This window comes from Hypanus sabinus, chromosome 30, assembly GCF_030144855.1.
Source record: "Hypanus sabinus isolate sHypSab1 chromosome 30, sHypSab1.hap1, whole genome shotgun sequence".
Lineage (NCBI taxonomy): Eukaryota > Metazoa > Chordata > Chondrichthyes > Myliobatiformes > Dasyatidae > Hypanus > Hypanus sabinus.
Window position 1 is genome coordinate 39814824 of NC_082735.1, and position 12973 is coordinate 39827796.

Below are 12973 nucleotides of genomic sequence, written 5' to 3' on the forward strand. Positions count from 1 at the left end.
TCCTCTTTTATAATTGACTCCAGCATCTTTCCCACCACTGACTAACTGGTCAGGCTAACTGGTCTATAATTCCCTGTTTTTTCTCTCCCTCCTTTCTTGAAAAGTGGGACAACATTAGCCACCCTCCAGTCAGCAGGAATTGTTCCTGAATCTATAGAACATTGGAAAATGATTACCAATGCGTCCATGATTTCTTGAGCCACCTCTTTAAGTACCCTGGGATGCGGACCATCAGGTCCCGGGGACTTATCAGCTTTCAGACTCAACAGTCTATCCAACACCGTTTCTTGCCCAATATAAATTTCCTTCATTTCATCCTTTACCCTAGTTCGTTTGACCACTATTACATCTGGGAGATTGTTTGTGTCTTCCCTAGTGAAGACAGATCCAAAGTATCTGTTCAACTCATCTGCCATTTCCTTGTTCCCCATAATAAATTCACCTGTTTCTGTCTTCAATGGTCCAATTTTGGTCTTAACTATTTTTTTGCTATTCACATACCTAAAGAAGCTTTTACTATCCTTCTTTATATTCTTGGCTAGTTCTCTTTCGTACCTCATTTTTTTCTTGGCATATTGCCTTTTTTGTTATCTTCTGTTGCTTTTTAAAAGCTTCCCAGTCCTCCGGTTTCCCGCTCATCTTTGCTATGTTATACTTCTTCTCTTTTATTTTTATACTGCCCTTTACTTCCCTCGTCAGCCATGGCTGCCTTTTACTCCCCTTAGGATCTTTCTTCCTGTTTGGAATGAGCCGATCCTGCACCTTCTGTATTATTCCCAGAAATACCTGCCATTGTTGTTCCACTGTCTTCCCTGCTAGGGTATTGTTCCATTTGTTACGAATGTGCCACAGCTCTGAGGAGCCGAAGGGGGCGGGGTAGCCCCCTCCTTTTTGAGAATCGCAAGATCACTATTGAGTCAGTTCAGGAGACCCAGCAAATGAGAGAAAGACATGCAGAATCCACAAAGAGTTGGAATGTGTCCTGGCCTCCGAAAGGCGGAGCCATGGATACTGGCTATTGTCTCTTGGAGACGGACTTGTGTATTGAATCCTGTACGTTGCATCAAAGCCCCCAGGCGATGAACCGAGGGGGAGGTTGGTGGAGGGATTGCATCATCCCAACCTGATTGACATCTGAGACCCTGTGAGTCAGGATAAAAGAGGGTCTGTGGGAACAGCCCCTCAGATGCACCAGAAGAAACGCTAGCGATCCCGTAATAGCGAAAGCCGGTGGGAAGGCCACGTGCGTCCGTTTCCATTTGCCCCGGAATCGGTGGTCCTTTACAATGGAAGAACGATTTTTAGCTAACAACAGGGAAATTAACTCCCAACGACTCTCGAAGGATTGACATCATAAAAGGAATGGGCAAGTTTTAACCTGTCTTTCTCTCCAACCAGAAAGCTGCAGCTTGAATGAACTAAAGTGACTTTTATATTTCCATCGGACAATACATTATCCCCTAGACAACGATAGAGCTATTCCTTATTGATTATCATTATACCCACGCTTTTAGATTTAGTATTGACGACGTATATTATCTGTATGTTTGCATTGATATTATTTTTGTGTATTTTTATCAATAAATACTGTTAAAAATAGTACCATCAGACTTCAATGGACCTCTCTATCTTTGCTGGTAAGTGACCCAGTTATGGGGTACGTAACACATTGAACTTTGGCCAGCTCTTCCCTCATAACTCCATAGTTCCCTTTGTTCAACTGTGATACTGGCGCATCCAATTTTCCCTTCTCCTTCTCAAATTGTAGGTTGAAATATATCATATTATGGTCACTACCTCCTAATGGTTCCTTTAGCTCCAGGTCCCTGATCAACTCCGGTTCATTGCACAACACTAAATCTAGAATTGCCTTCTCCCTGGTAGGCTCCAGTACAAGCTGTTCTAGGAATCCATCTCGGAGACACTCCACAAACTCCCTTTCTTGGGGTCCAGTGCCATTCTGATTCTCCCAGTCTACCTGCATGTTGAAATCCCCCATGACAACTATATCATTACCTTTGCGACATGCCAATTTTAGCTCTTCATTCAACTTACACCCTACATCCAGACTGCTGTTTGGGGGCCAGTAGATAACTCCCATTAGGGTCTTTCTACCCTTAGAATTTCTCAGTTCTAACCCTTAGAATTTCTCAGTTCTATCCATACTGACTCTACATCCCCTGATTCTATGTCCCCCCTCGCAAGGGACTGAATATCATTCCTCACCAACAGAGCCACCCCACCCCCTCTGCCAGTCAGTCTGTCCTTTTGATAAGATGTATATCCCTGAACATTCATTTCCCAGGCCCTGTCCGCTTGAAGCCATGTCTCTGTAATTCCCACAACATCATTCTTGCCAATTTCCAACTGAGCCTCAAGCTCATCTACTTTATTCCTTATACTTTGTGCATTCATATATAACAGGTCTAGCACCAATCACTATGGCGTATCACTAGTCACAAGCCTCCAGACAGAGAGACTACTTCATCTTGAATACCACGTGAATAACCTTCTTGGCCAAGCTCCTATGCGGAACCTTGTCAAATGCCTTGCTAAAATCCATGTAGACAACATCCACTGCCTTGACTTCATCAACTTTCTCAAAAAAAATCTACAAAATTGTTTAGAAAAGATCTGCCATGCACAAAGTCATGCTGACTATCCAAAATTAATCCATATCTATCCAAATACTCATATATCCGTCCCCTTAGAATACCTCCCAGTATCCATTTGGGTTATCCAGAGAAATCGGTGGTAGCAAAATTTACATTCGCAACGGCCATAGGATTGACATTGACAGCGCAAAACAACTGTGCAGCACGAATCGCTTTTGCGACCGCCTGATAAAGGAAGCCATTGAAATAATACTAGAGGGAGAGAATTTTAACAAAAGACAAAAGTCTCATTCTAAGTTAGAACTGGAATTCGATTGTAAACAAGGTGGAACAGCGGAAACCTGATTGCATGAAGACTAACCGATCAAGAGGGATGGACAATGGGGGTGTATATACCACCAGAGTAGATACGCCCAGACATCAACCCTGCCGAAAATGCCAGAGTCTATTATTGAAACGTTAAAATCAATACCTGTACCTGGCTGAAAGCCCAAGAGAGTTTATTTGTAATAAATGTCAGGAAAGCAGTAGATCTTTTTGTTTACCTTCCAATAACTTTCCCACAATGGATGTCAGATGTCAGACCCCAATCCTCTAGTTCTTAAGTTAACACTAAGAATGATTTAAATGTCTTTGCTATGGCCCCTATGTTTTCTGCATTTGCCTCCTGCAGAGTCCGAGGGAACACTTTGTCAGGCCATGGTGGTTTGCCTCAAGACATAAGACATCTCCTCCTTTGTAAGTTGTATAGGGTCCATGAAGTCAATGCTGCATTGCCTCACATCTATAGACTCTGTGCCCATCTACTGAGTAAATACAGATGCATAAAATCTATTTAAGATCTGCCCCATCTCTTTTAGCTCCACAGATTACCATTATAATCTTCTAGAGGACCAATTTTGTCTCTTGCAATCCTTTTGCTCTTGACATATCTGTAGAATCCCTTAGGATCCCTTCACCTTTTCTACTAGAGCAACCTTCTTTTAGCCCTCTTGATGAGTGTTTTCTTGCATTTCTTATACCCCATAAGTACCTCATTTGTTCCTACCTGCCTATACCTACTATGCAACTCTTGTTTTCTTAAGTAGGGCATCAATATCTCTTGAAGACCAAAGTTCCATAAACCTGCTATCTTTACCTTTTTCTTCTGACAGTCACATACAGGCTTTATACTCTCAAAGTTTCAAGTCCTCCCACTTACCAAGTACATCTTTGCCTGGAACCAGCCTATCCCAATCTGCATTTGCCAGATCATTTCTGATACCATCAGAATTAGAATCTCCAATTTAGAATCTCAACCCGGGAACCAGACCTTTTTTTTTCTTATTTACTTTGAAACTAATGGCATTGAGATAACCAGATGCAAAGTGTTCCCCTACACAAACCTGTCACCTGCCCTGTCTCATTCCCTAATAGCAGATCAAGTATCATTCATGGTCTCATTGGGACTTCTACATGCTGATTAAGGAAACTTTCCTGAACACATTTGACAAGCTCTATTCCATTTACCTTTTGCAGTATGCGAGTCCCAGTCAATATATGGAAAGTTAAAATCACCTGCTATAAATCTTATGTTTCTTGCAACAGTCTGTGATCTCTTTACAAATCTGACCCTCTAAATCCCTCGGGCTGTTAGGTGGCCGGTAAAATAGCCCCATTAATGTGGTCATACATTTCTCATTCCTTAGTTCCACCCATAACACTTCACTAGTCGAGTTCTCCCATCTGTCCTGACTGAGCACTGCCATGATATTTGCCCTGACGAGTAACGCCACCACTCCCCCTTTAATCGCCCCCATTCTGTCGTGTCTAAAACAATGGAACCACAGAATACTGAGCTGCCCTTCCTGCCCCTCCTGTCTTACTAATGGCTACAATATCATAGTTCCATGTGTTGATCCATTCCTGAGCTCATCCGCCTTTCCTACAATACTTCTTGCATTGAAATATATACAGCTCAGGGCATTAGTCAGATCATATTTGAGCTTTTGATCCCTGACTTTGTCTGAGGTCTTAACATCTGTCTCTACAACCTCTCCACTAACTGTTCTGGCACTCTAGTTCCCATTCTACTGCAACTCCAGTTTAAACCCACCTCCCACCCCACTCTGCAGCACTTATAACCATATAACAATTACAGCACGGAAACAGGCCATCCCGGCCCTTCTAGTCTGTGCTGACGCTTACACTCACACTCCCAGTGGCCGCACTCAGCCCATAATCCTCCATTCCTTTCCTGTCCATATACCTATCCAATTTTACTTTAAATGACAATACTGAACCTGCCTCTACCACTTCTACTGGAAGCTCATTCCACACAACTACCACTCTCTGAGTAAAGAAATTCTCCCTCGTGCTACCCTTAAACTTTTGCCCCCTAACTCTCAAATCATGTCCTCTTGTTTGAATCTCCCCTATTCTCAATGGAAAAAGCCTATCCACGTCAACTCAATCTAACCCCCTCATTTTAAATACCTCTATTAAGTCCCCCCTCAACCTTCTACGCTCCAAAGAATAAGACCTAACCTGGACTATTCCTCTTCCCACCCTGTCTCTTGCAAAAAGGCTATCCCCTTCTCACAATTCCTCCGTCTCCGCCACATCTGCTCTCAGGATGAGGCTTTTCTTTCCAGGATGAAGGAGATGTCTTCCTTTTTTAAGCAAAGGGGCTTCCCTTTGTCCATCATCAACTCTGCTCTCAAATGCATCTCTCCCATTTCCTGCACATCTGCCCTCATCCCATCCACCCGCCACCCAACTTGGGATAGGGTTCCCCTTGTCCTTACCTACCACCCCACCAGCCTCCAGGTCCAACATATAATTCTCCATAACTTCCACCACCTCCAACGGGATCCCACTACCAAACACATTTTTCCCTCCCCCCCCTTTCTGCTTTTCACTGGGATCGCTCCCTGCACGACTCCCTTGTCCACTCGTCCCAGCATCCCTTCCCACCGATCTCCCTCCTGGCACTTATCCTTGTAAACGGAACAAGTGCTACACCTGCCCTTAAACTTCCTCCCTCACCACCATTCAGGGCCCCAGACAGTCCTTCCAGGTGAGGCGACACTTCACCTGTGAGTCGGCTGGTGTGATATACTGCATCCGGTGCTCCCGGTGTGGCCTTTTATATATTGGTGAGACCCAACGCAGACTGGGAGACCATTTCGCTGAACACCTACACTCTGTCCACCAGAAAAAGCAGGATCTCCCAGTGGCCAAATATTTTAATTCCACATCCCATTCCCATTCTGATATGTCTATCCAAGGCCTCCTCTACTGTCAAAATGAATCCAAACTCAGGTTGGAGGAACAACACCTTATATACCGGCTGGGTAGCCTCCAACCTGATGGCATGAACATTGACTTCTCTAACTTCCGTTAATGCCCCTCCTCCCCTTCTTACCCCATCCCTGACATATTTAGTTGTTTGCCTGTTCTCCATCTCCTTCGGGTGCTTCCCCCACCCCCTTTCTTTCTCTGAGGCCTCCCGTCCCATGATCCTTTCCCTTCTCCAGCTCTGTATCACTTTTGCCAATCACTTTTCCAGCTCTTAGCTTCATCCCACCCCCTCCGGTCTACTCCTATCATTTCGCATTTCCCCCTCCCCCCTCTACTTTCAAATCTCTTACTACCTTTCCTTTTGGTTAGTCCTGACGAAGGGTCTCGGCTCGAAACGTCGACATCGCTTCTCCCTATAGATGCTGCCTAGCCTGCTGTGTTCTACCAGCATTTTGTGTGTGTTGTTTGAATTTCCAGCATCTGCAGATTTCCTTGTGTGAGACCTAACTTGTTCAGCCTTTCCCTGTAACTTAGGTGCTGAAACCCAGGTAACATTCTGGTAAATCTTCTCTGCAAACCTTCCCAGCAGGATATTAGTCCCCCTCCAATTCTGGTGCATACAGGTCCCACCTTTGCTTGAACCGAGCCCAATGATCCAAAAATCTGACACCCTCCCTTCTACACCAACTCCTTAGCCCCATGTCAAACTGTATAATCTTCCTGTTTCTGGCCACACTAGCATGTGGCATGGGTAGCAATCCTGAGTTCACAACCATGGAGGTCCTGACCTTTAACTTGCCACCTAAGTCCCTGAACTCATTTTGCAGAACCTCATCACTCTCCCTACCTATGTCATTGATACCAACATTGACCATGAGCTCTGGCTGCTCACCTTCCAACTTAAGAATGCTGAGGACTCAATCCGAAATGTCCTGTACCCTGGCACCCGGGAAGCAACATACTTTCTGGAAATCTTGTTCTCGTCCACAGAACCTCCTTTCTGTTACCCTAATGAATTGCCTATCACCTCAGTGTGCCTCTTTTCTCCCCTTCCCTTCTGAGTCAGAGCCAGACTCCGTGCCAGAGACCCTACCTCTGCTAGGTCATTTCCCCCCCCCCCCCTCACCCCAACAGTACCCAAAGTGGTATACCTGAGGGGGATGGACACAGGGGTACTCTGCACTAGCTGTTTACTCTTTACCCCTTCCTGCCGGTTAACCAGTTTCCTGTGTCCTGCACCTTGGGTGTAACTGCCTCTCTGTATCTATCACTCCCTCAGTCCTCTGAATAATCCGGATTTAATCCAGTTCCAGCTTAATTTCCATAATTCTAGGTGTTCAAAACTGCTTCTCACAGTTGTAGTCATCAGGGACACTGGAGGTCTCCGTCCCTTTCCACATCCTGCAAGAAGAGCATTCAACTATCCTGCCTGGCATCCCTAATGTTGTAATTGAGCAAATATAAAGAAGGAAAAAAATTAAACTGGGGGAAAAATCTACCTACAGCTTTTCAGAATCAGAATCAGGTTTCATATTACCAGCATATGCCGTGAAATTTGTTGCCTTTGCAGCAGTAGTACAATTGTCTTTAAGAAGGCATACAGTGCATTGGCCTTCATCAACCGTGGGATTGAGTTTAGGAGCAAGTGGTAATGTTACAGCTATATAGGACCCTGATCAGACCCCACTTGGGGTACTGTGCTCAGTTCTAGTCGCCTCACTTTCGGAAGGATGTGGAAACCACAGAAAGGGTGCAGAGGAGATTTACAATGATGTGGCCTGGATTGGGGAGCATGCCTTATGAGAATAGGTTGAGTGAACTCAGTCTTTTCTCCTTGGAGCGATGGAGGATGAGAGGTGACTTGATAGAGGTCTATAAGATGATGAGAGGCATTGATCGTTTGGATAATCAGAGGCTTTTTCCCAAGGCTGAAATAGCTAGCACGAGAAGGCACAGTTTTAAGGTGCTTGGAAGTAGGTACAGAGGAGATGTTAGGGGTATGTTTTTTACATAGAGAGTGGTGAGTGTGTGGAATGGGCTGCCAGTGATGGCGATGGAGGCGGATATGATAGGGTCTTTTAAGAGACTCCTGGATTGGCACAAGGAGCTTAGAAAAATAGAGGGCTATGGGTAACTGTAGGTAATCTCTAAAGTAAGTACATGTTCAGCATAGCATTGTGAACTGAAGGGCCTGTATTGTGCTGCAGGTTTTCCATGTTTCTAATTCAATGCATAGTAATAAAGAGAAAAAAAACATGAGTTACAATAAGTAAGTATATTAGTTAAATTAAACAAGTAGTGCAAAAATAGAAATGCAGTAAGTAGTGAGGTAGTGTTCATTGGTTCAATGTCCATTCAGAAATTTGAGGGGAAGAAGCTAATCCTCAGTTGTTGAGTTTATGCCTTTAGTATCTCCTTCCTGATGTTAACAATGAGAACAAGATGCGTCCTGAGTGAAGGAGGGTCCTTAATGGTGGATACCACCTTTTAGGGGCATCATTCCTCAAAGACGTCCTAGATACTACAGATGCTATTGCCCATGATGGAGTAGACTAAGTTTACAAGTCTCTGCAGCTTATTTTGATCCTGTGCAGTAGCCCCCACCTCCCATAATACCAGATAGTGATGCAGTTAGTTAGAATGCTCTCCACAGTACATCTGTAGAAATATGGGATTGTCTTTGGTTACATACCAAATATCTTCAAACTCCTAAAGAAATATAGCTGCTGTCGCATTTTTTCTCACTGAAGCCTAAGAGTGAAAACCTCAAAATCCCCTCTCTTGCACAGTCCACTCCAGCTATGGCTGCTCCATTTGCCCCTGCCCTATTTCAACCTGACCTTGCCGATCAATACTGGTTGCTGATTGGCTGCTGCTCAAAACACCAAACTGCCATGACTAGATCCCTTATGTACTCAATGAACCTGAGTGAGCTACATTTTTTCACAAAATAGTTTCATTCTTTGTTGCAAATGATTATATTTCTACTGACAGGAGACAACATTGTTGCCATCACAAACAAGAAAAAATCTACAGATGCTGGAAATCCGAGCAACACACTCAAAATGTTGGAGGATCTCAGCAGGCCAGGTAGCATCTATTTGGTACTATAATGGCTACCATATGCTCACGGTTTCCACTCTCCAACACTACACAGGTTATTTGAGCTGAGCTGCGAATGGTTGGCTCTGGCACTCTTGAATACATTTCAATTGGCAATTGACTGGCTGATTTATTTTCAGGGTGGAATAGTAATGCACAACTGTCCTCATTAATCACAGGAAGCACATTCAATCAGATATGAATGTGTCAGCTCCTTAAATAATAAATCTATCCAACTTCCAATCTATCATATTCAGTACAGATAGCTCAGTGGTAAACTCAAAGCAATATTTAGGGAAAGGGGGTAGGTGGAGATTTGAAAGAGCTGGAAATCCTTAATTAACATATCTTCAGAGTTAAACATAGAGCTTAAATTTTATCATCAATGTACATATATATCACCATATACATTCCCAAGGTACATTTTTGTGGGCATTCGCAGTAAATAGAAGAAACACAAAAATTAAATCAATGTAAGACCACACCCAACAGGGCCACCAATGTGCAAAGGACAACAAACTCTGCAAATACCAGAAGAATAAAAGAAACAATAACAAGCAATAAATATTGAAATGAAATGAAGAGTGCTTGAAAATGAGTCGATTGGATCTGGGAAGAGTTCAGTAAATGGCTCATGCAAATTATTTTCCATTAGATTGATATTGATGTGATTTTGCCAATTCATTGATTGCTCTAACCTCTCATCTTTCACTCACAATAAACATTTAAGAACTGTTCAATCTATCTCAGTTCATGACAAGTCTAGTGTCTACATTGTTGATCAATGCTAATACTTAATCTTAAAATTCTCAGAATTGTGCCCAAATGCCCATCTAAACTTTACAAACCTAGATGCTGATAATTATGCACTCATCCAATTTTGGACCCAGCATTCTCATTTGCGGCATGTCCCAAACTGTCAAATTCCTTCCACATGTCTCTGAGTTTCTGTTTAAGATGCTTGTTAAACTTTCTCTTTGCTCATTCATCCTGTTCATTCTCTCTCCGACAATATTAAATGTTTTGATTACGTCAGTGAAGAAAACTGAAGATAATTCATTGCATTAAAGATAACTAAATCATAATCTTTTTTAGTAGAGATACAATGTACAATAGGCCATTCTGTACCTTTGAGCTGTGCCACCCTGCACCTGCTGACAATCTCCCATTCAATGCTAACATAATAATGGGATAATTATCACTGACCAATTAACCTACGACCTGGTACATCTTTGGACTAGGTGGAAAGCAGAGCACCCAGAGAAAACCCACGCATTCCACAGGGAGGATAGCGGACTGAATTCCGACACCCAGAGCTGTAATAGCGTCACGCTAATGGCTACACTACTGTGGCTCCCTTGTGTCACAGTTAGGCTGCAACCAAATTGAGGAGAGAAAGAATGGAGTAGCAATATACTGGGTAATTATTCTCCAATCTCTCCATTAATGATCTTCGGGCAAGAACAGAATTGGGCTTCGTGGTCAGGGTCAAACCCTTCACTAAATTCACTTGATTGGTGCCAGGAAACATCTCTACCCAATGGCAGCTTCATGAAGTTGAGGCATCACCTCATTACAGAGAACACTTATTTCAATGGAAGTACTTCTATATGTAAACTAAAACAATTTCAATAAAATATTCTGTGGGTGTTAAATCAAACAGCAGAGTCAGACTGTTTTCAGAGAATAAACAGCTGCAATTGCTGGGCTTAATGTTTTAAACACAGCCATGTTGGGTATACTTCAGTCCCCACACTCAGCTGTTAAAATAGAAATTCATCTTGGATAGGGGATCATTGCAGTAACATGGAATGATACCGATTCAGATGTTCAGGATGTTTTGGTGACTGTACAACTTGTACTGGCACAAGTTTTGTCCTTAATAGTACACAGCTGTCAACAGTATAGCTGATGACTACAGCTGTGAAGATCCCTGCTGCACCTGTGATGTCTGTCTGAGGCCACTGTTAAATGGGGTGAACCCTCGCAAGACACCTGATGGAGTGCCTGATAAGGCTCTGAAAACCTGTGCCAACCAACTGGTGGGAGTATTGAAGGACATTTTCAGCCTCTCACTACTACAGGCATTAGTTTCCACTTGCTTCAGAAAGGCAACAATTATACCAGTGCCTAAGAAGAATAAAGTGAACTGCCTTAACGACTATCACAGGGTAGCACTCAGAATCAGGTTTATTCTCACCAGCATGTGACATGAAATTTGTTAATTTAGCAGTTCAATGCAATGCATAAGAAGAAAACAAAATAATCATAAAGTAAATCAGTTAGTTTACGTATATTGAATAGATAAAGAAAAGGGCATGCCCTGGGTGCTGGAGGTCCTTAATAATGGATGCTGCCTTTCTGAGACACAGCACCTTGAAAGATGTCCTGGGTACTTCGTAGGCTAGTATCCAAGATGGAGCCAACTAAATTTACAACCCCCTGGAGCCTTTGGTCCTGTGTAATAGCACTCCCCCCCCCCCCCCCCCCAATAACAGATTGTGATGCAGTCTGTCAGAATGCTCTCCACGGTACGTTTACACATTTTTTTAGTGTATTTTGTTGACATACCAGATCTCTCACCACCACCTAAGATTCTACCAACAATGGTTGTATCATTAGCAAATTCAGATGGTTAATTGAACTATGCCTAGCTACAGTCATGGGTATAGCACATCAAGAGTGATGAAATGCTTTGAGAGGTTGGTTATGACTACTGAACTCCTGCTTCAGCCAAGTCCTGGCCCCATTGCAGTTTGCCTATCACAATAGGTCAACAGCAGATGCAGTCTCAATGGCTCTTCATTAACTATGTATTAGATAATGAGCCAATCATTCCCACATTCCTGATTGAGAAGTTGCAGAACCTGGGCCTCCATAGTGCCCTCTGCAATTAGATCCTCCATTTCCTATCTAGAAGACCACAATCTCTGCGTTTTGGTGATAACACCTCCTTGCTGACCATCAACACTGGTGCACCGCAGGGGTGTGCTTAGCCCACTGCTCTACTCTCTATACCCATGACTGTGGCTTGATGTAGTTCAAATACCATCTAAAGATCTGCTGATGATGCAACCAGAGTTGGTAAAGTCTCAGATGGTGACAAAAACTCCAGAGGGTTGTAAATTTAGTTGGCTCCTTCTTGGATACTAGCCTACAAAGTACCCAGGTCATTTTTAGAGTGGTGTCTCAGAAAGGCAGTGTCCATTACTTCTGCTAAACCCACTGACTCCCATAACTACCTTGATTATACCTCTCCCCACCCTGCCAAATGCAAAAATTCTATTCCCTGTTCCTTTGTCTCTGCCGCATCTGCTCCAAGGATGAGGCTTTCCGTTCCAGGACATCCCAAATGTCCTATTTCTTCTGATTCTGAATTCATTATATATTGTACCACTTTTATAAAAGGAACTGTATAATATGAAAGTTTAGGCAATCCAAATTGGCAACCATAGCATGATCCCCAGCAGCCCTAGCCTTGTCACAGGACAATTAATCTCCAACAGCTAGGTCTTTGGAATGTGGGAGGAAATCCACATGGTCACAGGTGCTTCCTGAAAAACACAGCAGATGCCGTATTCACAAGTATGTTAACATGTCAATCTCTGGAATGAATTTTCATTATTTTTGAATTTATAAGCAATCACTTGTGTTGTGCATCTTATTGTTTCATTTGGCAGTATACAAAATTGAATGACAAATTTGAACCCTTTTTCAACAGCCCATCCTACTGTTAACTCGAGTTTCATTATGGCTGCTCCATAATGGAAGTTTTTAAAATAAACATTTGAGTAGTAAGAAACAGCCACTGCCAAGTCTGATGGAACTTGACATATTACTTATCAGAGGACATTCCTTTCAACAGTTCCCCTGTCTATATTACATCTAGGATCTGATCTCTGACTCCTAGTCACACAAGGACTTTCTAAGCCAGTGATATACCCCAAGTCATTAAGATGCAATCAGAAAATTAG